This window comes from Triticum urartu, chromosome 7A, assembly GCF_056163025.1.
Source record: "Triticum urartu cultivar PI428250 chromosome 7A, HENAU_Tu73, whole genome shotgun sequence".
NCBI classification, from domain to species: domain Eukaryota; kingdom Viridiplantae; phylum Streptophyta; class Magnoliopsida; order Poales; family Poaceae; genus Triticum; species Triticum urartu.
Window position 1 is genome coordinate 57,894,578 of NC_141879.1, and position 22,210 is coordinate 57,916,787.

A 22,210-nucleotide genomic window follows, 5' to 3' on the forward strand; every position below is an offset into this window, starting at 1 on the left:
CGGCGGGATTGACCGTGCTGACCAGGGGTTTGACCCCAGTTTGACCCCGCCTGAGACACTGATATGTGGGGCCGGCTCCTAACTAAATCAGATTAGTTTTAGTTAGAGCTAAACACTCTGTTAGAGGTTAATGACCTCGTTAACTAACTCTCTCTCATTGACATGTGGGCCCAGGGCCTAACTAACCTAGTTTAGTACTAACTAAACACTAACTAACTCTGTTAGTTAGCTGTGACACTGACAGAGAGGGCCCACGAGTCAGGTTTAACCTGGGCTGGCGCCTTTGACCCGCTGACGTCATGGTGACGCAGTGCTGATGCATTTATTCAATTACTGGTTTATTCTTTAATAGGAAATTCCAGAAAATAGTCAAAACTTCAAAAAATCGTAGAAAATCAACCATAGCTCCAAATGCAAAGATTTATATATGAAAAATGATTAGAAAAATTCAATCTATCTATCTGTAATGGTTTCATGCATGACAAAACAAGTTAACCTTGCTGTTTAAGCAGAATAAGGTAATGCACTAATAAGGCCTTGTTTAATGAGCTAATATTTGAATCTTTGATTCAAATGAGTTCATCCCCTTCTGTTTTAGCTTGCATTAGGCCAAGACACTTTCATCTTGCCATGTCATAGCATGCATCATATTGTTGCATATTTCCATGTGTTGATTATGTTCGGTGTGATTTTCGTGGTAGGTTCTGCCTCCGAGGATAACCCCAAGTATCCGTCTGAAGGGCAGTACCCTACTACCTCTACAACAGGCAAGCAACCCATTGATCATTCTGATACAAACCCATGTTCTCGCTTCTGCTCTTGTTTACTGCATTAAGACAACGCGATTCAAACTGCTGTGTGCTACGGTAGTTGAACCCTTATCCTCTACATGACCTGTCATTGCCACAGTAACTAGATGAAACCCACTAGCATGTGTAGGAGTTGATTGAGCCATGTATGTGATTCCTACCTTGCTGTGTCTGCTATGCTTAGAGTTATGTCAGGTCTGGTCCATCCGGGTGATGGGCTAGAGTGAAATGATTATGTCGGTAATGTGAGGGATGTGTTGAACACGTTTTGGTAAAGGTATCGATGAGAGGCCATGTAGGAGTACATGGTGGGTTGTTTCATTGATGCCGTCCATAAGAACTGACATCTGTATGCGTGATTTAAGATTCAGCTACTACCACACATTGGGCCCTGAAATATGACCCCGCTCGACTTACTGACCCCTCTCGCCCTCTGTCCAGGAGTTGCAACTAGTTTCTGGTGTTTGTAGGTTATGTGTTGGCGGCCGTGCGTAGCGCTGACCCTAGGGGTGGGCTATGATGCGGTAGATACACTGTGGCCGGGTATGCCGGGCGCCCGTTTGGCGTCTCGGGACCCTGTACACATCGTTTGGGGCCGTTGAGGACACCCCGGCCGGATTTCCTTGCGGATGGAACCTGAATAGGCGATAAACCTGGACTAGAGACTTGTGAGGTTAGTCAGGTCGTGGTCTACACCCGCGTTGGTTTTCGCTTGAAGTCTGCCGAGCACATGTCGTGTGCAGACGCTAAGTGGTGGAAACATGTTGACGAAGTACACCCCTGCAGGGTATAAAACTATTCGAATAGCCGCGTCCGCGGTAAAGGACTACTTGGTTGCATATACAGTTCATAGACAAGTTAATGGTTACTACTAAAAGACTCAAGATAAGTGTGAGTACCGAGGATGGCCCTCTCGTAGGATGACGAGAGAGGATCCCCGGTGAAGTATTGTGTTGGTGAGTAGTGGACTCGTGTGCGAAAACTATTTTACTAGTGGAGTTCCGTAGGATAGCTTAGCCAAGAGTCAAAGCTGGCTTGCTGCAATAACCCCACCACCTTCTTGAGAATGAGCATGTATATTAGGTTCTGATGTAAGACTTGCTGAGTACCTTGTACTCATGTTTGCTTATTTATTGTTTTCAGATGACAACACCGCCCCCTCCGATGGGTTTTATGTAGACCTTGATGTCGACGAGTGACTAGCCACCCAGGTGGTGATCCTGGCCATGGAGGGCCCTATGTAGATAGACAGGCTTCGAGAAGCCTTCTTTCTTTCTAGTGTCTGTACTTAGACTAGTTGCTTCCGCTTGTGCTTGTATGATTGTATGACTTGAGTGTCGGGTCATGTGACCCCTATCTGTATGAACATGTTATGTATGTCTCTCTGGAGCCTTTAAATAAAGTACTTGAGTTGTAGAGTTTTGTTGTGATGCCATGTTGTATGTACTCATATCGGGCATATTGTGTGTATGATTGAAATGCTTGGTATGAGTGGGATCCGACAATCTAGTTGTTTATCCTTGGCAGCCTTTCTTATGGGAAAATGTAGTCTAGTGTTCCTCGAGCCATAGTAGTCCGCTACAGCCCGGTTCACCGGAGTCCTGCTAGCCCAGCACTGCTGTTCAGGACACTTGACTGGCCGGCATGTGTTTCACTTCGTTCCTATGTCTGTCCCTTCGGGGAAATGTCACGCGGTGATGTCCGGATTCCTGCCTAGCCTGCTACAGCCCGGGTTCCCCGGAGTCCTGTTAGCCCAGTGCTACAGCCCGGAATCACTCGCTGATGACCAACATGCTCGATGTGATTCATGTATGCCTGTCTCCATAGGTCTGTGCCGCTTTGGGTTCACGACTAGCCATGTCGGCCCGGGTTCCCTGTCATATGGATGCTAGCGACACTATCATATACGTGAGCCAAAAGGCGTAAACGGTCCCGGGCCATGATAAGGCGACACCCGTGGGAGACCATGCGTGAGGCCGCAAAGTGATATGAGGTGTTACCGGCTAGATCGATGTGGCTTGGAATTGGGGTCCTGACAGGGATTTGGGGGAGATGAGGAAGAGACGGAGCGGAGATGAGTGGTGCCGTGGGAGGCGGCTGGCTCAGAGTGGTGGACTGGAGGCGGCTGTCGTACTAAATAAGGCTGTGACAATTTGACTACTCTACGCGAGAGGATGACAAATGTACCCGAAGATGAGGCAGGGCGCATGGACCGGGGGAGCTTGCGTTGTTTCTGCAAAAAGGAGGGGGATTTCCGCAAAAATGCAGCGCCATCAGGCGCTCTACCGTTGAGGTGACCATAAGGGTACCGTAGACTGTTATGTATTCGCGTTTATAAGGATTGTATTATAGTGTTTCTCGAGTTGTGGGACGAAATCGTTGTGCGCCAGAGACTTGAAGTACCAAACATGGTAATTTCTCCCCTCTCCCCTCCCTCTGTAAGTGCTATACACAAGATTTAACATAAAAAAAGCAGAAATCTAATTCGGCTCTTGGGACCATATGCTCCCGCCCATGATTTTTTTCCAAATGTTATTTAAAAAAAGATGTAATCATTGTCACACCAAAACACTACCTGCAAATTTTTAGCAGGAAAGCTTATGTATCTTAATATGTGAAAAAAGCAAATCGAACGACAAATGTTACACTCATTTTTGTTTTTTTCACTGAGAAATCACCGTCATCCTGTTTCGCATGAAAATTGGCAAGTACTCTTGTCACACTAATAAGAACATCTAGAAAAAATTCAGAATTTTTAAATTTTATTTACTACTTATTTTGAATTTACTGTTCATTAGGGAGCATATGCTCCCAAAAGCCAAAACGGCCCTAAAAAAGGCATGAGACTTAGCATATCTGAAACAAAACCTCGTGCGTGTGTGTGCGCGCGCATATTTGTGCATATGGGTCTCGCTTGCCCACACTGGAGAACGCAAAAAGAAAAAAAGAGTTAGACGTGAAGTGGGGATTTAGTCGGATGGGCGCGTCCGAGGCACGTCGCAGAGCCTTTTTGGGCGCACGGAAGCCTCTCATCATCCTCCCACCCAGATTAGATTTGCCCAACATTCTGAACCAAGTTAGATTTGCGCTCGGGGTACCGTGAGATACAAATTGCTGCAGCAGATGAACCAAAACCACCACGGACACTTCAAATTTAAGGTGATACTATCCGGTCTCACGGCTGCACCTCTACCCTTTCAACCAGCCATGAATGTGGTATTTTCACCGTTGCTGCGTCATTGTGTGCAAGTATCATTATAATATATTTCCCCATAAAAAATAATCATTATAAAATATGTTTTTATACCATATATAATTGATATAATGTAGACATTATCATGAATTTTCATGGACCTATAAAACATAAAAACGGTTGACTCAAGACAAACCTAAAACCTTGAAATAATTTGAATCAGTGTGGGTATTATGTGTTTATGATGCAAATACGTGCCATGATAACACGGGAACGACTACAATAGAAGAAGGGCCACCAGTGCAAAAATAGAAAAACAGCCATGAGCCATTGGATCGTAGGTGGATGGCATAGATTCTGGTGGAAGAATCTTAGCCACTTAATGTACATTTTACGAAAAACTCCCTACTAGCAGTTAGTTATAAAATAGAACTTTTGCAGCAACCACCTCAAGTATTTCATCTCCCTCTCCATTCATTTTGTTCAAGGACGGCTTATGGCACAGATTCAGCCACCATTTGAAGCATAACAAAACATCTGACTGGACCTTCGCAGATTGAGCATATCACAAGCATACATATCTTGATGAGACATGGTAGCACCATTTTTAGTACATGGCCAGCAAGACAGAGTATTAAGGACTAATATCTTGATAGTACATAAAAGAAATGCTCTAGCCTTTCCCTCCAGTTCTACTACTTGCTCATGAAGCTTCTTGTTCTAGGAAAGATCACACCAAGCAAACCATATTCAGTTGAGTGCAGCCACATACAGATGCATGATCAAGAACAGACTTAAATTTATCTTGCAGAGAAATTCTCTCAACTGTCAGAAAGGGAAGACTTTGATAAAAGCTTCTTCTATCCATCTGTAGTCCTGATGTTTCCAGTAGTCAGAGCATCATGCATCTACAAATACAAGCAAAAATAGTTTACATTACAAGGACAGAAATAGGAAAACAATTAAGAATGCAATTCAAGTTCTTCTAATAACTCGTAGATGACAAAAGTAAAAAAATTATATTGCAGCACAAAGTCACATGTCTGACTAGTGAAGAGACCAGGAAAGAATATCACATGGCAAAATATAATCACAGCTTGACATTGACAGATCACTTGTATCAATTTTTGCAACTCATCATCCCAGTAAGACTTGCTTAACGCAAATAGCTTACGACCAGTTGTTCTGCTGTATTGATATTACATTATGGCTCAATGGCTGGTTAGCAACCGAAGGTCTATCCCAAATCAAGCCCAATACACAGAAAGAGTGTCTTCTTTTCTACATACACAGAAAGAGTATCTTCTTTTCTACATACAAAAGGTAAAAAAGTTGTCTTTTTACAATTGTAGTGTCATAAAAGCCGAATGAGGAAGACCAAAGAGCCAATACAATTGTTTCACTAAAGAAAAACTATCATGATTTTAGTTTCAATGGCATTACTGGACAAATAGACAGTGAACTCCCAGAAATCAGTGAAGTGGCACACATTGCAAGTGTAACAAATTTCAGTCTTGTGCCTACAAGCACTTCACATGCAGGTACTTTAATAGGTAGATGAGATTAGTATGTCCTGACGTACAATATCCGACAAGAGGATGAAATTTCACAATACAAAACTGCTCGAAAATCTAGTATAAGCAAACTTGTCCGGTGATTAATTTTTCTATGCATCGATATAGAGAGATATCCCTGTTATTGCTTTCAAGTTGAAAGCAAGCATATCCCAGATGAGCATAAACTAGTTGTCCATTCAAAATTTTGAAGTAAGCAAACATTATGTTTTTTGTTATGGCTAATCAACAGTTCAACACCGAAAAAAGGTCTCTCTAAATTAACTGAATCTGGTACAGGAAAGTATCAATACATACTAAACTAAGATTCTATACTATAGTTTGTGGTACAAACATTGAAAAAAAATGATTTCCTACATAAATGCTACATAATTAACTAGGGAAAATTGGTAGCAACCTCACAGGCAAGCATACAGAGAGATATCCTTGTTATTGCTCTCAAGTTGAAAGCAAGCATATCCCAGATGAGCATGAACTAGTTGTCCAGCCCAAATTTTCAAGTAATCACACATTGTGTCTTTTTGGTATGGCTAATCAATACTGGATAAAGGTCTCTCAGAACTAACTGAATTTGGTACAGAGAAGTGTGTGTATATGTCAATGGGTTTCCTACTGTACTACTTAAGCATACTTCTCTGAATATAGCCTTTGCCCAAAAATAATTGTAAGCTTCCAAGATACTGCTACTCATGATAAAAATATGTTAACTAACCTAAATGTGCATATGCTTAGAATTTTCAAAATGTTGCCAGTCATATCATTTCCAAATATGCAGAATTATACAACATCCAACAACGATACAACATAGTTCTCGGACAAGAAAGATTTCTTTTACGAGCGCTACATGAAATGCTACAGAATTAACTATGTAAACTGGTAGCAACCTGGCAGACAAGCATACCTGAAGGCTAGCTGTAGTTTTCTTCTCAGGCATTACCAGATGGCGGAGCTAGAGTCGCAGGGGTGCAGGCGACATGTGGAGAATGGTCTGGTTGGGTAGGACAAAGGATGGAGCGAGGTTGTCCTCTGGACGTCGGAGCAAAGTACCTTGGAGAACTTGTCCGCACAAGGCTGTAGCTTAGAACACGCGAGGTCTGTCGGGGCAGTCAGACCGCCGGCAACGAGACGGTCGGGTGTTGGATCTGAACCTGCAATACAGGCCGCAATCGCCCAGCTAGGCACCAGATCTGGCCCGCTGCCACCGTCAGCGGGGCTTGTCAAGTCTCCAAGAGTTGGCGGCCATGCGGATTGAGGGATTTGGGTCTGCTCTGCTGCGTTCCTACGGTAGAGAAGATGGTCCTGAAAGCAAAACGACTATAACTAGGGGTGTTTTTTTGCAAAGGACCTAGCACCTGTGCGGTTGGATTCATCCACTAGAATCTGGACCATTCATCCCGGATCTGATGGCCCAGACAGATTTTTTCTATTTTTTCACTGGTGACCCTTCTTCTATTGTAGTCGCCCCGTGATAACACCCAGACAGGCAGAGTAGGAGGAGTTGTACCCATTGGCCTACCCAAGCCCGACAAAACCCGAAGATTATAAATCACCACATGGTATTGTTAGTGAAAGTGAAATTTGCGAATCAACATGTGATTAAATGGTTAGAGGAACAGTGGTATCTCCAGCCCACCAGGGTTCAAGTCTTGCTGCTGGCATTATTTCTAGATTTATTTCAGGATTTCCGACGATGCGCTTTCAGTGGGAGGAGGTGTTTCCGTTGATGACGAAGCGCCTACGGTGACTTCGCAAATCTCCAGATGATATGACGGCTCCTTCTCTCGAAGGTGCTCATATGGATAGGATGTACGTGTGCGTTCATAGGGGTGAGTACATGCGCATATGTATTAGCGTTTGGGTTTGTACTATGTTCAAAAAAGAAAGTGAAAAAAATGTGATTTTGGAACAACTGCCTGATTTTAAAAAATAGGGTTTCTGTTGAACAACTATCGTCTTAACGAATATACAAACGAGACCTTTCACAAATCATCGATTTTCTTCAAAATCACTAGTTGAGGAGTACTCGTTGTAAAGATCACTCCAACTCCTCTATTTGCGACAAGTGACCCATATGCAACGCGCCACTTGTTGCAACATGAGAGTTTTTCCTTTTTTGTAGATCCGTTTATTCAAAACGTTTTATCTCTCAAACCATGCGTCTAAATCTCGAACTAGTTAACTAGTTCCTCTCGATTTTCGTACGTATACGTGCATGCCGTACGCCACATGACCTGGGCCGGCCCATTTGCGGTAGCGCGTGGTGGAAAATAAAAAAAAGGTGCTCTACATGGAAAGGGAAAGCCCTACACACGACCGTCATTACAATCAGTTGCGTTGGAGTAGAACCAAATGACTCCTGTGACACTATTTCAGCGCTATCCTAAAAGAGACTAAAGAAAGCCGCAACCAATTTCACAATAACTAAAATGGGTGAGCGCGATCGAACACAAGACATACCGCGACTGCGTAACGACAATAGCCACTGCAGCACATCTGATTTGTTAGCCGTAATTGCAGCACACTTTATATGAACATATAAGTCATGAAAGATTAAATCTTTGTTTAAATTTCGCATGTGATTTTCTTTTTGACAATAGTAAATGTCTCTTCGAACATGAATATTTCTGAAATTTCTGAACATCTGTTAAAAATTAAAAATAAACTTTAAAAATAGAAATGAAAATATATCACTCAGCGACCGGTTTACTATTTGTTTTTTGTTCCTTTTACATGTTTTCGTTTTCCCTTTGTTGTTATTTTCAACAATATGCTCGCACTTATAAAAAAATGTTCAAAGTTTCAAAAAATGATCATTGTTTCAAATTTTGTTCATAAAATACAATTGTTCACAATTTAAAATTGTGCAAAAATTTCAATAAAACGTTTGTGTCTTTCAAAATTGCTCGGAATGTCAAAATGTGAAACTCTTTTTTAAAGAGCGAGTGACTGAAATTATGAACATGAACATTTTTTTAAAGACACTAACAAATATGAAATTCCAAACGAAAAACTAAACGTTTTTTTTGAATTTCAGCAAACATTTTTTGTATCTGTGTAGAATTAACACCATGTTCAACGTAGGGTGTCAAGGTAGGCAAAAAGACTCTATTGGAGAGCATGTTGTTTCTCAACATCTCTCAAATGATCATCATTTTTTTTATTTGCTTGTATGACCAATTCAAGGAACCATGCCAAGTTATTTTGGTTTTCTACAAATTTCGCTTTTTCTGGAGTTTTCCCGGTAAAAAAGGTGATAAATGGCTAGGCATGTCGCAACTTGCATACGGTGTCGGAAATCGTTCAAATCTGGTATGCATACCTACCATGGGCATGCCCACCTGCTTGCAAATGTTGGGGGTCCGTTTAAGAATGTCCAAAAATAGACTATGTTGAACAAAGGGTGTTTTGATAGGCCAGTAGGCTTTGTGTGATAGCATGTTGTTTCTCGACATCCTTGAAATGGACACTATTTTTTTACATGACCTTATATGACCAATTGAAGCCACCATGCCAAGTTGGTCGTTTTAGACAAATTTTGCGTTTTCTGCATTTTCCTCGGTAAGAAAAGATCGAAAAATGGCCGGATGCATACTTTGTCGAAAAATATTCAAACCTGACATGGATTCCTATCATGGTCATTCCCACCTACTTGCAAAGTTGGGGTCATTTAAAAAATGTGCAAAAGTAGAGCATGTTCAACGGAGGGTATTCGGGTGGGCCAGAAGGCCATAAGACTCAGTGTGAGAGCATGTTTTCTTCCACTTTCTTTAAGCCCTAAGTTTTTCCATGGCCTTGTATAACCAATTTAAGGCACCATGCCAAGTTGTTTTGGTTTTTGATAAATTTTACATTTTGTGGAGTTCTCTCTGTCAAGAAAGGCCGATAAATGGCCGCGTGTGTCACAACTTGCATACGATGTTGGAAATTATTCAACCCTAGCATGGATGCCTACCATGGGCATGCCGACCTCCTTGCAAAAGTTGGGGTCATTTAAAAAGAGCCAAAAGTAGGCCATGTTCAACGGAGAGTGTCCGAGTAGGCGACGAGGCTCCGTCTAAGAGCACCTTGTTTCTCGCCAATCTTAAAATGGTTCCATTTTTTATCATGACCTAGTATGACCAATTCAAGGCGTCATGTCAAGTTGTTTTTGTTTTCTACAAATTTTGCATCGGGTGGAGTTTTCTCAGTCAAAAAAGAGTGATAAATGGGTTGACGTGTCGCAACTTGCATATGGTGTCGAAAATCAATCAAACCTAGCTTGTATCCTTATCATGGGCAGACCGACCTGCTTGCAAAATTTGTGGTCACTTCAAGTATGTACAAACATAGACCATGTTGAACAGAGAGTGTTCGGGTAGGCTAGGAGGCCCAGTCTAAGAGCACGTTGTTTCTCGACATCCTTGAATGGACCCATTTTTTTTTCATGACCTTATCTAACCAATTGAAGATACTCCCGACAATAGTGCCGCTCAAGACAACGCCAACAACCAGAACGCCGGCAATGACAACAACGACGACGATATGATCAACGAGACGAAGATGACCCTGAGGATAGCAACTACATGCCAGAGTCCCAGGAAGATAGAAGCCTCGGGCCCGATGAATACGATCTCTTCGAGGAACCCCTTGAGGTACCTCTGCTCAAAGTATTCCACGGAAGATTGGCCAGCACGTACAAAAGCATCAAGCAAAAGTCCCAGTGGCTTAAATCCGAACATAATGAACTTAATGAAGGGTAGGTTGAGTCCCTCAGGGTTGAGAAGGAACTTGATCACAATCTTGGGAAGGCCAGGGCTAATCAGTTCTACCCTTGAAGGATCCCGCTTCCAGAGCTAGACGAGGAGGCCAAGGACAACGTGCTATCTAAGTGCGAGTGGACAGAGAAGCCCGACTGCCCTCCTTGAGGCCGAGATAGGCAAGTAGGCGGGTACAAAAATCTTCTCGAAGCATCCTGGTGACTAGGTGGAATAGATCCACCGCGACCCTTCAAGAAATACAGTCTGAGGGAGAAATTGCCGTTAAGGTCAGAAGCTCCACCTTGATCAATCTACAAATCCAGGGAACGTCCACCTAATGGACAGGCAAACCACATACTTTTGAAAATTTGTGAAAGAAGTTTGGAAAACGAGAACATTAAGCACCACCTTAATCAACCTACAAATTGAAAAGATTCACAAATTTAAGAAAGAGTTCACAGTTCGAAGTTATAGCGGGCGGAAGTAATCCAAGAGTTCAATAGTTGGAATTCTACTTCATGCACCTATATTTTGAAGGTTAAAAAAAGAAAAATAAACAAATGGGCCAAGCCGAGGACGGAGAGGTGTGTGCGCCGGTTTGTATGACGCTACTTCCTATACAACGGGAGCTCCTAGTCAGCGCTTATTGCGCCAGTTAGTGGACGCAGCGCTCGCACGTCACCTTTCATGGGGCCGGCCGAACTACACGAGCGATCAGCCGTCGCTCGTGAGGAGCATACGCCCAATTGGTTCTTCGTGGTTCAACAAGTTGACCATTAACCGTTGACTTTCGACAAGTGGTTCATCTTTTCGGAAAAGTTCATGGATTTGAAAAAAAGTTTGTGGATTTGTAAAATGTTCACAAATTGAAAAATACCATGAATAGAAAAAAATTCACGGATTTTGGAAAAAATGTCCAAGGATTTGGAAAAAGTTTATCGATTTTGAAAAAGTCCATCGATTTTGAAAAACAAAGTTCATCAACTTTGAAAAAAATTCATACATTTTTAAAAAGGCTCATCGATTTTGAAAAAAAGTTCATCAATATTGATAAGAAGATCACAAATTTAAAAAATTTAACCAATTTTGAGAAAATATTCACAAAATTAAAATAAGTTTATTGATTTTTAGAAAAAGCAAAATTGAAAAAGTTTGCACATTTCAAAAGAAAAAGGAAAAAAAAAGAAAAATAAAACCCGAAAAAAAAACTGTTTGAAAAAACGAGAAAAGAAAAGGAAATAGGAAAAAAGAAAAAAGAGAAAGAAAGGAAGAAAGGAGAAAAGTGCGATAGAGGTATTTAATAACATCAATTCAGGTTGGCTCTTTCTTTATCACATGAATCCTGCCATTGCTTGTATTTCTTTTTGCGATATAAAATATATAAAAACACGAGCATTATTTGAGAGTGACAATTAAGGAGGTCAATATCCTACTCGACCAAACGTCATCAACATATTATCATTATTCATCAGGAAAAAGAAGCATGCAGCAGCGTTTGCCTGCTCTCCGTTCAGTTCCGACGACCACTAGGTGGGATACCGCAGTACGTGCACTGGCATCCGTCGGAAACGCACTCGCCCACCGAGGTGCCCCTGATGCGGTGCTGGCAGTACTCCATGCACTTGTCAGGATTGCATATGCCGGGGATGGTCGGGAGCACCTTGCAGTCCATGGGGGTCACCGTCGCAGTGGCGCCACCGCCGTTAGCCGTCACCACCTTTGTCACCACATCTACAGATCGAACATCGCACACAGAGAAGTTAGCGCGAGGCATATATATTACTCCAGTTTGTGTTACTTGAAAAGTTGAAACTAATAACGCACGTAGATATGCCAACGTGAGTCGGTGAGTGGATATGCATACCTGAACAGAGCACCACAATGGCGAGGGCTAGTAGCATCGTGTAGAACGGCCTCATCCTGACTTCGCGAGCTTGTTTGGGGAGTGCTGAGAGACCTAGCGAAGGTTACAGACTGCTGGGATGTGTATTATTCAGCTAGTGGTTGCCGGACGAGCTACCTGCCTTCGCATGGTTGTTTATAATGCAAAGAACGGGCATGCTATTTTTGGAAACAATTTAGTTTGAGGCTTTAGATGGAATGTAATAAGTACTCCCTCCGTAAAGAAATATAAGACAAAACGCTCTTATATTTTTACAGATGGAGTACTTCTCAAAAAGAAAGGTGTAATGTAATTAAGGGTGGCAATCATGTATTTTTATCGACTGCATATCCGTACTTGTAGTTAGAGTACTAAATTAGTAGTTTTCCACACAAGGAGTAACAAATAATTATTTGTTTGAATAAAATTGCAAGTAATCAAGGAAGGCCTTTATGTGGTCACCAGGATATGCATAATACTCTATATATGCACACCTATATATAGATAATAATAATGTATGCATTTATAGTGTTCCCAAAAAAGTATGAATTCATTGTTTGCCAAAATGAAATGTGTATACTGTGGAAATTACATTTACGCCTTTTGTCAGGGAAATCAAAGCATCAGAACATTTGAACGTTGGTGCACAACGGCGTTTAACACATGCTAAGGCAAACACCCAACTGTTCATGATGCAACAATGTTCATTCACCTTCGAGGATCAATTATAGTTCTTCTGGAAGGACCATGAGGGATCCACTCATCCTTCCACATGTCTATACTGTTACTATCATAGACACGCCAACATATGACCTTTTTTGACAGTTTTGATCCCTTCACATATGCTCTGCCGTGTATAGGAGCTACCTTTTTCGCCTCTGCATTCAAAGGGTCTCCAGAAGGGTACTATCTTTCTCGTAGCACTATAGCACAAAGAGAATCTACGTTCTCGATTAATCACCACGCCCGTTCAGCAAGCAGAGCAAGGTTGAGGCAATGTACTCCCCCCATTTCTTTTTACTTCACATATAAGATTTGATCAAAGTCAAACTACATAAAGTTTGACCAAATTTATATGAAAAAATATGAACATCTACAATACTAAAACTATACAGTATGAAAATACATTTTGTTGTGCATCTGATAATATTGATTTCATATTGTCAATGTTTATATTTTTTAATATAAAGTTAGTCAAACTTTACAAAGCTTGACTTTGATCAAACCTTATATGCAGAGTAAAAAGAAACGGAGGGAGCATATCTCTGAACCCCATACCACTACTCATTTTTGGAATGTACATTTTCACCATGATATACAATGCATCTTTTTCCGGTGTGTTTGCCATCACCCCACCAATATTGTGACATCACGTCGCGGAGCCTTTTCGGGCCCCCGGAAGCCTCTCATCACACTCCCAACCAACAAACCACACACCTCACGCCAACCCAATGCACAGGAAGCGTGGCACGCATATATCTCGGAGCATGCGATGGGTAGCTAGTGGTACAATACATTTTCTTTAGGGAAGCGGTACGGCACAATTGGTCTCTCGCTAACAGGATCGACAACCATTCATGTATCTTCGACATCTGTTCCTCAAAACGGACATCCTAAATATTTGCCAACACATTCGGATGTGCCCGCAAACAACGCTAATAGAGCTAGCCATCCAACCTTGTGCATCAAATGTCTGTCCAAGGTCCGGCCTCCTTAGTTTGACACGCAATCAATGTAGCAATTTAATATGAAGTGCAAATATATGCAATTATAATCAAAACACTTCGGATGTGTCAAATGTTAAACTTGCAAGTTTGGCTGTCCGTGCAGAAAACCTCATTTTTTTCTCCCAAACCAGCTGTCTGTGCCAAATCCTTTGCTGTATGGTAGACTCCTCCAAATCAGCTGCCAAGCGCTTGAACATTATAGCATAGTAGGCTTGCACGATCTTCACCGCATCGGGATCTGTCGTGGTTTTGTCACGGCAGATGTCCTAGAGAAAGGACTTATTCGTGGAGCCATCGCGATGGGTTAGCTTGAAGGGGTTAAAGCGGACACAGGGACGCAAGAGAGTTTATACTAGTTCTGCCCCTTCGATGAAGGTAAAAGCCTACGTCTAGTTGTGATGGAATTGATGGGGTTTTGATGACCAGGGAGCAAACAAGCTTCGCCTATGTCTCGAGTTGTTGTCTGTTGTCCTTGAACCGCCGCCGGGTCGTCCCCTTATATACACGGGTGATGCCCGTCGGTTCACAGAGTCCCAATACGGGCTCATAGATGTGTCCGGTTTGGTCTCTACTTATTCCTAACTTACAATACAAATTAAATACCAACGCCGGTTTACGGCTACAGGCCTTGAACCGACTATGGGCCTTGAGCCCTCATCTTCCTTCTTGGGCTTTAACATACTTAACTACTGACGAAGTTAACCCGACCCAGATAGGCCGGTTTACGCCCAGTAGTGATATCCCCTACATTAGGCCCCAGATTGATTTGAACATGTTCATGTCAATCCTTTAGAAAAAATCTTCATCTTCAATATCTTCTTGTAATTTGTTGAACCGCCGTGATGTCATCTTCTCTGGTCGTTGTAAACCGGCGTGACGTCACCTGTTATAAAGGACCTTAATAGGTCTGTGACAATTAAGGCGACATCTTCGTTTCCAAACCCACGGTCCCTTGATTTTCGCGCTTGACTCCTGTCCCTTGCCTTATAAATAGGACCGAAGGGTCATTTATTTTTCCCCTCCGTGCCCTTGTGCTTCGTCTTCCTCGCGTCGCCCAGCTTCGGAGCTCCGCCGCCACCGTCAACCTCTGCATCAACCTTGGCCGCTGCATCAACCTGGGCGCACCAGAGCACCGCGGCAACCTTCCGTGTCTTTCTCATCTCCAGTAAGTCTTCTGTTCTTTTCAACACAGATCTGCTCTAGGCTTTCATGTTCTTCTAGTGTTGATCGCCTGTTTCATGTTCATACGATAACTCCTAGATGCATCTATGAATCCTTACTCTGTGTAGCGGTAGTTTTTAGCATCCGCCTTCAGTTTCATGCCTCAAGACCATAGATCTATATGTATCTCTGCCCATTGATTCAGTACTGTTCTTTTTTTGAAACTTGAATATTTTCCTTATTTTCTGAACTTGCTTCAGATCTGTCGCTGTAGAGAAGTCTTATGAAATCTGTTTCTGTAAACTTACTCATCTGCTTCAATGTTTAGACCAGGCGGTTTAACTTTGTAGAAAAAATTGCCAAACCGGTATATACCATTAGTCCCCTTGTTGAACCGCCAGATGTTGTTGCTTCATAAAACTCCGGTTTAGATAGATCTGTCTCCGGTTTAACATTGCACATACCAATGTACCTTAATCAATGCATTTTTGAACCGGGATCACCTACCTTGTAGATTTCATCATGGCCAAGCAAGTATATGAGTGCAACTGGGTTCCTTCTCGCGTCACAGAGGCTCAACTGGACGATTTAGTCCTGATCGGCGCCTTAGGCAGCAAAGATACCATCCATTGGAGGGCTCCTGGAAAAGAATGCCCTCCCACACCTCAAGAAGCAGAGGTCGTCGTTTTCGTAGATCACTTAGCCCGGGGCTTTAAGCCGCCCGGTTCTAAATTTTACCGAGACGTTTTAGCCGATTTTCAACTCCACCCACAAGACACTGGTCCCAACTCTGTTATAAACATGTGTCACTTCCAAGTGCTCTGTGAGGCGTTCTTTCAAGAGGAGCCCACAGTGGAGTTGTTCAGAGATTGTTTCCATCTAAACCGCCGTACTGAGTTTTCTGATGGTTCCAATACGGAATTTGGTGGTGTGGCGATTCAGAAAAGGAAAGAGGTCACATACCCTCATGCCAAGCTGCATAGCCACCCCAAAGAGTGGAATCAAACATGGTTCTATTGCAAAGACACCTCCCCTGCTGGTGAAAATCCTTTGCCTGGCTTTCGTCCGGAGCGGGTTAGCAATACACACCCCTTTCCGCAAAGGTTGACTGCCAAGGAGAGAAGCAAATACGCTCCTCAACTATCCAAGCTCAGAGCCTTTATGGCCAACGGTTTAAGAGGGGTTAATCTCGCTCGCTGTTGGATATCATGGAGCATACTACCCCTTAGTCAGCGCTCCGGTTTGATGTGCGAGTATACTGGCAGTGTTGATGACCCACTGCGACATGCTAACATCCAGCTCACTGATGAAGAAATCACAGAGGCTGTGAACAAGATGCTGAATGAACCGAAACACATCTGTGCTAAAACAGGCCTGCTTCCCTTCTGTGCCACCAACAAACCGCCAGCTGTAAGAGTTTGATTTTTATTTTTGCTGAACCTGTTATTGATATATCTGGTCATTGTTTAATATCAGTGTCTGTGTAACCAGGGCAATGATCCGTTTTGGAGCAAGAAACTGCCGCAGGAGAAACCAGAAAAACCAGACAAACCGGAAAGATCAACCCGACAAAAGACTAAAGCTGTGAAGAAGACTGCCCACAGGAAAAGAACAACTGCATCCTCTAATTCGGCCCCTGATGATGATGTGGATAATTCGGACCTTGAGGTAGGGCTTGACTTACTTGACTTATTTTTCATGCATCTTATTGATGGTGATATTTGTCAGGATGATGCCGAAGCCAGCCATGCTGATGCTGCAGAGGTAATTATTCTCTCTTCCAATTCAGAACCTTTGCCTTCACTAAAAATCCGTCAGGCAAACCGGAAAGTTAAATTTTCACATCCTCTTGCTTACTTGGATCCCAAATTTCTTATGAAGACCCAATAGCACGAAGCTCGCCGCACAACCCAGAACAGCGGCCAGGTAGTTACCTCCACCGGTTTACCAAACAGTCCAGTTCAGAAATGCCGTTCAGAGGTCTCTAATTTTCTTGTCAGTGCTTGTCCTAAAGCGGGCTGTTTTCGTCAACCTCTTAATCCATCTGACTCCGATTATCAGGTTACTTCCCACTCATCCTCTGGCGAGTCATCGGCTACTCAGCTGCCACCGCTCAAAACGGTGCATGGGTAAGCCGTATTTATCTTAATATGTCCGGTACATCACCTTGGAACATATGCTACATTTGACTTTGTTATTCCTTTCAGGGCCAAGCCTAGGCCGAGCAAAAAAGCTCGCCTGGATAAAGCGGCCGAGGAGGATGCCGTCCCTGAACCGGGCAAAACACCAGATCTTGAAGCAGCTATTCCTGAAGACATACCCAATGATCCACCACAGCGAGATGACGATCTTATTGCTGAAGAGAGGCCTATTGATACCTCAAGTCCTGTCAACCAGCCCACAAGCCCCATCCGGATTGAGAAATCCACCAATCCAACAAAGCCTACTGATAAGCCAACGGCCCCAGTTCAAACCGGTGATGCCAAGGATGATGAGGTTGTCATTACTGGCATTGGTCGCACAGAGCCAGGCAATCCTGTCGCTTTGTCTAAACATACTGCCAAGGAAGAATTTGCTGCCTTTGGCAAAGGCAAGTGGAATGTTGATGTGGCGACTTACGCTGCTCTAAACGCCCAAGACATCCATTCCGGCTATCTGAACCGGCTGTATACCAGTCGTGACTATGAAGCCGGTCTGGTTAACATGATGAAAGATAAATATGAGGTAACTTCCATATGCTCTTTCCTACTTGTATGCTTCAATTCTTGCTGACTCTCCTAGCCCCCAAGGGCCGGTTTGTAATCTTCTTTCAAACCGGGACTTACTAATATAAATCTTAATGCCTCGAAATTCGCTGATGTAGCCCCCAAGGGCCGGTTCAACTTAGTGTAGTTAAACCGGGACTTAAGTAATTAATATCTCTGCATCAGAACTTTTTTGAACAAATAGCCATTAGCCCCCAAGTGCCAAGTTGAATACTTGTATTGAGCTTGGGACTTTGTAATCAATTGAAAGATGACGATCAAATAGGCATTAGCCCCCAAGCACCAAGTGCATAACTTGTTATGAGGTTGGTGCTTCAATTCTTGCACTGCTTGCTGAATCATATAACTGTCTGTATGCAGGCTGAGCTGAAAACAAAAGAGACTCAAATCGCCGATCTCCAAGAAAAATCTGAATTCCCAACAGACTGAAACCTTAAAAGCAAAAGAGGAGTTGATCAGCGCCTTAAGCGTCATGGAACAGCTTAAGAAGGATTTCAAGAAGGAGCGGGCGGATTGGGCTACTGAAAAATCCGCTTTAACCAAACGAGCAGAAGACACCGAGGCTGCACTAAAACCGATGGTGGATGAACTGACCAGCATAAAGCGGCACATGCATGCCATGACCGCTGCTATCTTTGGTAAGCCGGTTTGATTTTTGAATTGATTCTGCCGTCTTACGGAGCTACCGGTTTGTTAACCCTTGGTGATATTTCAGGGACACGCATTGGTCGGGGTCAGATGTGCGGAAGAAATTGAAAGCCGCCTACACGTTGATCGAACAACTGTACACTGGTGCACAACGAATCGTCTGTGCTGCATCCCACAACAAGCCGACGCCCACTTTGATTCAGGACACTCTGATGAAACTGTCGGTGCTTCCTCCCCGGGTTGAAGAGCTGAAGAAATCTGCTGCTCGAACCGGTGCGATCAATGCCTTAATCCGGGCAAAAGCTTGGGTGCCGGATTTTGACCCTATTGAAGCGGCTCAGGGCTATCCCAGCTTGAAGGAAGACGGGTCAGAGTTTAGTGAAGCGGATCTGCGAGCAATAAACCGGGAGGTGCGTCCGCTAGCTTGTCAATTGGCTGAAGAAGCAGACTTGTCTCATTATCAAGCCCAATATGACAATCAAAACAAGCTAGTAGCTGCACCAATTCATGAAGCGGAAAATCTTATCCCTCCAATCCGTAAGCATACTTACGCTCCCGATATTGATCCGTCGTTGCTGATCCATGATGAAGCTGTCTTTCAAGCATTAATGGGAATCGACTGGACAACTGTTGATTTCCAGCCGCTGGGTAGAGAAACTGAAGCTGAAGCGGCGTGGGATGACCCACAACCATCAGGCCGGGCTGGTGACCAAGCTTGAACCGGAAGCCGGTTTAAAACTGCTTCTCCCTTGCGAAAAACAATGATCTTATGGTGGGCACCGTGTTGCCTTGTAATAGGCTAGCTGATACTTTTGATGCTGATATGCCTTCGTGCATAATTACTGCAACTTGCTCTTCCTTTGGGTGATGAACTTTCCAAAGTACTTTCTGCAATAAAAATCTTAAAGTGCCACCGCGGTTGTACCGTCAGGCGGAATATGATGTCTACATACATGAAATCAAAACATCCGAAATTCTGAAGTATATGACCAAATTTTGAGATACATAATACCTGCCATCGTTGGACGTGAAGTTGGCTTGGCCAATCTTGAAGCAGAGTTTTATAAACCCACACTGTTGGAGGAGATAGCAGCTCCTGTATATATATGATGCCGGTTTACCATGTAAACTGTGCCGGGTTATAATAAACACAGTGTTACTCCGTAATAGGATGTTAACAAAAAATCAAACCGAGCAAATAGTCCCCGGATTAAAATGGACCGTGTTCCGTCAATTGATAGTTTGAACCGGCTTAAAACTTTGTCGGTTTAAAAAACGCAATAAAAAGAAAGAAATATCTTTCAAAGAAAAATGTGAAGCAAAGGCAATGACAAAACTGTTTGCAAAAAGAGGCTTATTTGAGCTGATCAGATGGCGTTACCATGGTCGGACACGACCAATCTCCCGATAGCTGTAGCGATGGTTCAAGTCAGCCAGGTCCCCAAATGAAACCGTGGCATTTATGCCGATCAAGTGGCATGGAAATGGTTCGGGTTCGACCAAGCACCCAAGTGATTCTGTGGCCTTAGGCCGATCAAGAGGCATGACTGGTTCAGACGTGACCAAGTCCCCAAGTGATCTGGTGGCTCTCGCCTATCAAGAGGTATTGCATTGGTTCGGACACGACCAAGCCCCCAAGTGATATAACATGATGCTTTTGAAAAGCTAACTCAAGGGGTAAACCGGAGGCCGCTTTAGAACAACTCCGTGTAACCACACATGATGTAAAAGAACAGATACCCCGCTTTAGCTGAGTTTCCGGTTTATTTTATTTAATCATAATATATACATCATCGTAATATGTACATAAGTGGAGCCAATGGCTCAGGTATAGTAAGGCCAAAGATGAGCTATGTTCCACGGCCTGTTGGTCTCTTCCTCTGATGTACGTGAGTCTTTATGCTCTCGAATATCGATCAGATAGTATGACCCGTTGTGCAGATTCTTGCTGACCACAAAAGGCCCCTCCCAAGGTGGGGATAGCTTATGCATATCAGTCTGGTCTTGGATGAGCCGAAGCACCAAATCTCCCTCTTGAAAGGTTCTGGTTTTAACTCGGCGACTGTGATAACGACGAAGATCCTGTTGGTAAATCGCTGAGCGAGCAGCTGCCATGTCACGCTCTTCATCCAACCGGTCCAAAGCATCTTGCCGTGCTGTCTCATTGTCCGCTTCAACATAAGCCGTCACACGAGGTTAATCATGACAGATATCACTGGGGAGAACCGCCTCCGCTCCATAGACCATGAAGAATGGTGTGTATCCTGTTGATCTGTTGGGTGTGGTATTGATGCTCCATAACACAGATGGTAATTCTTCTATCCAACAACCCGGTGTTCTCTGCAAAGGAACCATAAGCCGGGGCTTGATGCCTCTCAAAATCTCTTGATTAGCCCTTTCTGCTTGACCATTGGACTGCGGGTGTACCACTGATTAAACGTCAAGCCGGATGTGCTCCCGTTCGCAGAACTCCTTCATGGCACCCTTGGACAAATTGGTACCATTATCTGTGATGATACTGTGTGGAAAGCCAAACCGGAAAATCACTTTTTTGATAAACTGAACCGCCGCGGCCGCATCACACTTGCTAACCGGTTCTGCCTCCACCCACTTTGTGAACTTGTCAACCGCCACCAGGAGGTGGGTCTTCTTATCTTTGGACCTTTTGAAAGGCCCAACCATATCCAGCCCCCAAGTCGCAAACGGCCAAGTAATTGGAATCATTCTTAATTCTTGAGCCGGCACATGAGCACGTCTTGAAAACTTTTGGCAACCGTCACATCGTCTGACCAGATCCTCCGCATCAGCATGAGTAGTTAACCAATAGAAGCCATGGCGAAACGCTTTAGCTACCAAAGATTTTGAATCGGCGTGGTGACCACAATCTCCTTCGTGGATCTCACGTAAAATTTCACAGCCTTCTTCAGGAGATACACAACATTGAAACGCCCCTGATATACTGCAATGATGCAACTCGCCATTGACAATAGTCATGGACTTGGACCGCCGGACTATCTGTCGGGCCAGAATCTCATCCTCTGGTAACTCGCCCCTGTTCATGTACGCTAGGTAAGGAAGCGTCCAATCCGGAATGACATGAAGAGCTGCCACCAATTGAGCCTCCAGATCAGGAATAGCCAAATCCGCTTCACTAGGGAGCTTGACCGATGGGTTGTGCAGCACATCCAGAAAAACATTGGGCGGGACCGGTTTGCGCTGAGAGCCCAGCCGGCTTAAAGCGTCCGCCGCTTCATTCTTCCGTCGGTCCACGTGGTCCACCTGATAGCCTTTAAAATGACCTGCAACAATATCCACCTCACGACAATATGCTGCCATGAGTGGGTCCTTGGAGCCCCAAGTGCCAGACACTTGTTGATCCACGAGGTCCGAGTCACCGAAGCACTTAACTCGACTTAGGTTCATCTCCTTAGCCATCCAAAGACCATGGAGCAAGGCTTCATACTCAGCTGCATTGTTAGTACAAGGAAACATTAAGCGGAGAACGTAACAAAACTTATCACCTCATGGGGAAGTTAATACGACTCTAGCCCCCGAGCCTTCCAATTGCCTGGATCCGTCAAAATGGATGGTCCAATATGTGTGATCCGGTTTTTCCTCAGGTACTTGCATTTCCGTCCAATCATTGATGAAATCAACCAGTGCTTGAGACTTCACCACCGTCCGAGGCACATACTTCAATCCGTGCGGCCCAAGC

At 43.7% G+C, this 22,210-nt stretch overlaps 1 long non-coding RNA gene across 1 annotated transcript; it reads right to left on the minus strand.

Annotated features, from left to right (window-relative positions):
- Window positions 1–11,639: 11,639 nt before the first annotated feature.
- LOC125531485 (uncharacterized) lies at window positions 11,640–12,320 on the minus strand. Its single transcript, XR_015612215.1, has 2 exons — window positions 12,177–12,320; window positions 11,640–12,043 (listed from the first exon to the last, which is right to left on the minus strand). It is a non-coding gene; the product is annotated as an uncharacterized LOC125531485 (long non-coding RNA).
- Window positions 12,321–22,210: the final 9,890 nt, after the last annotated feature.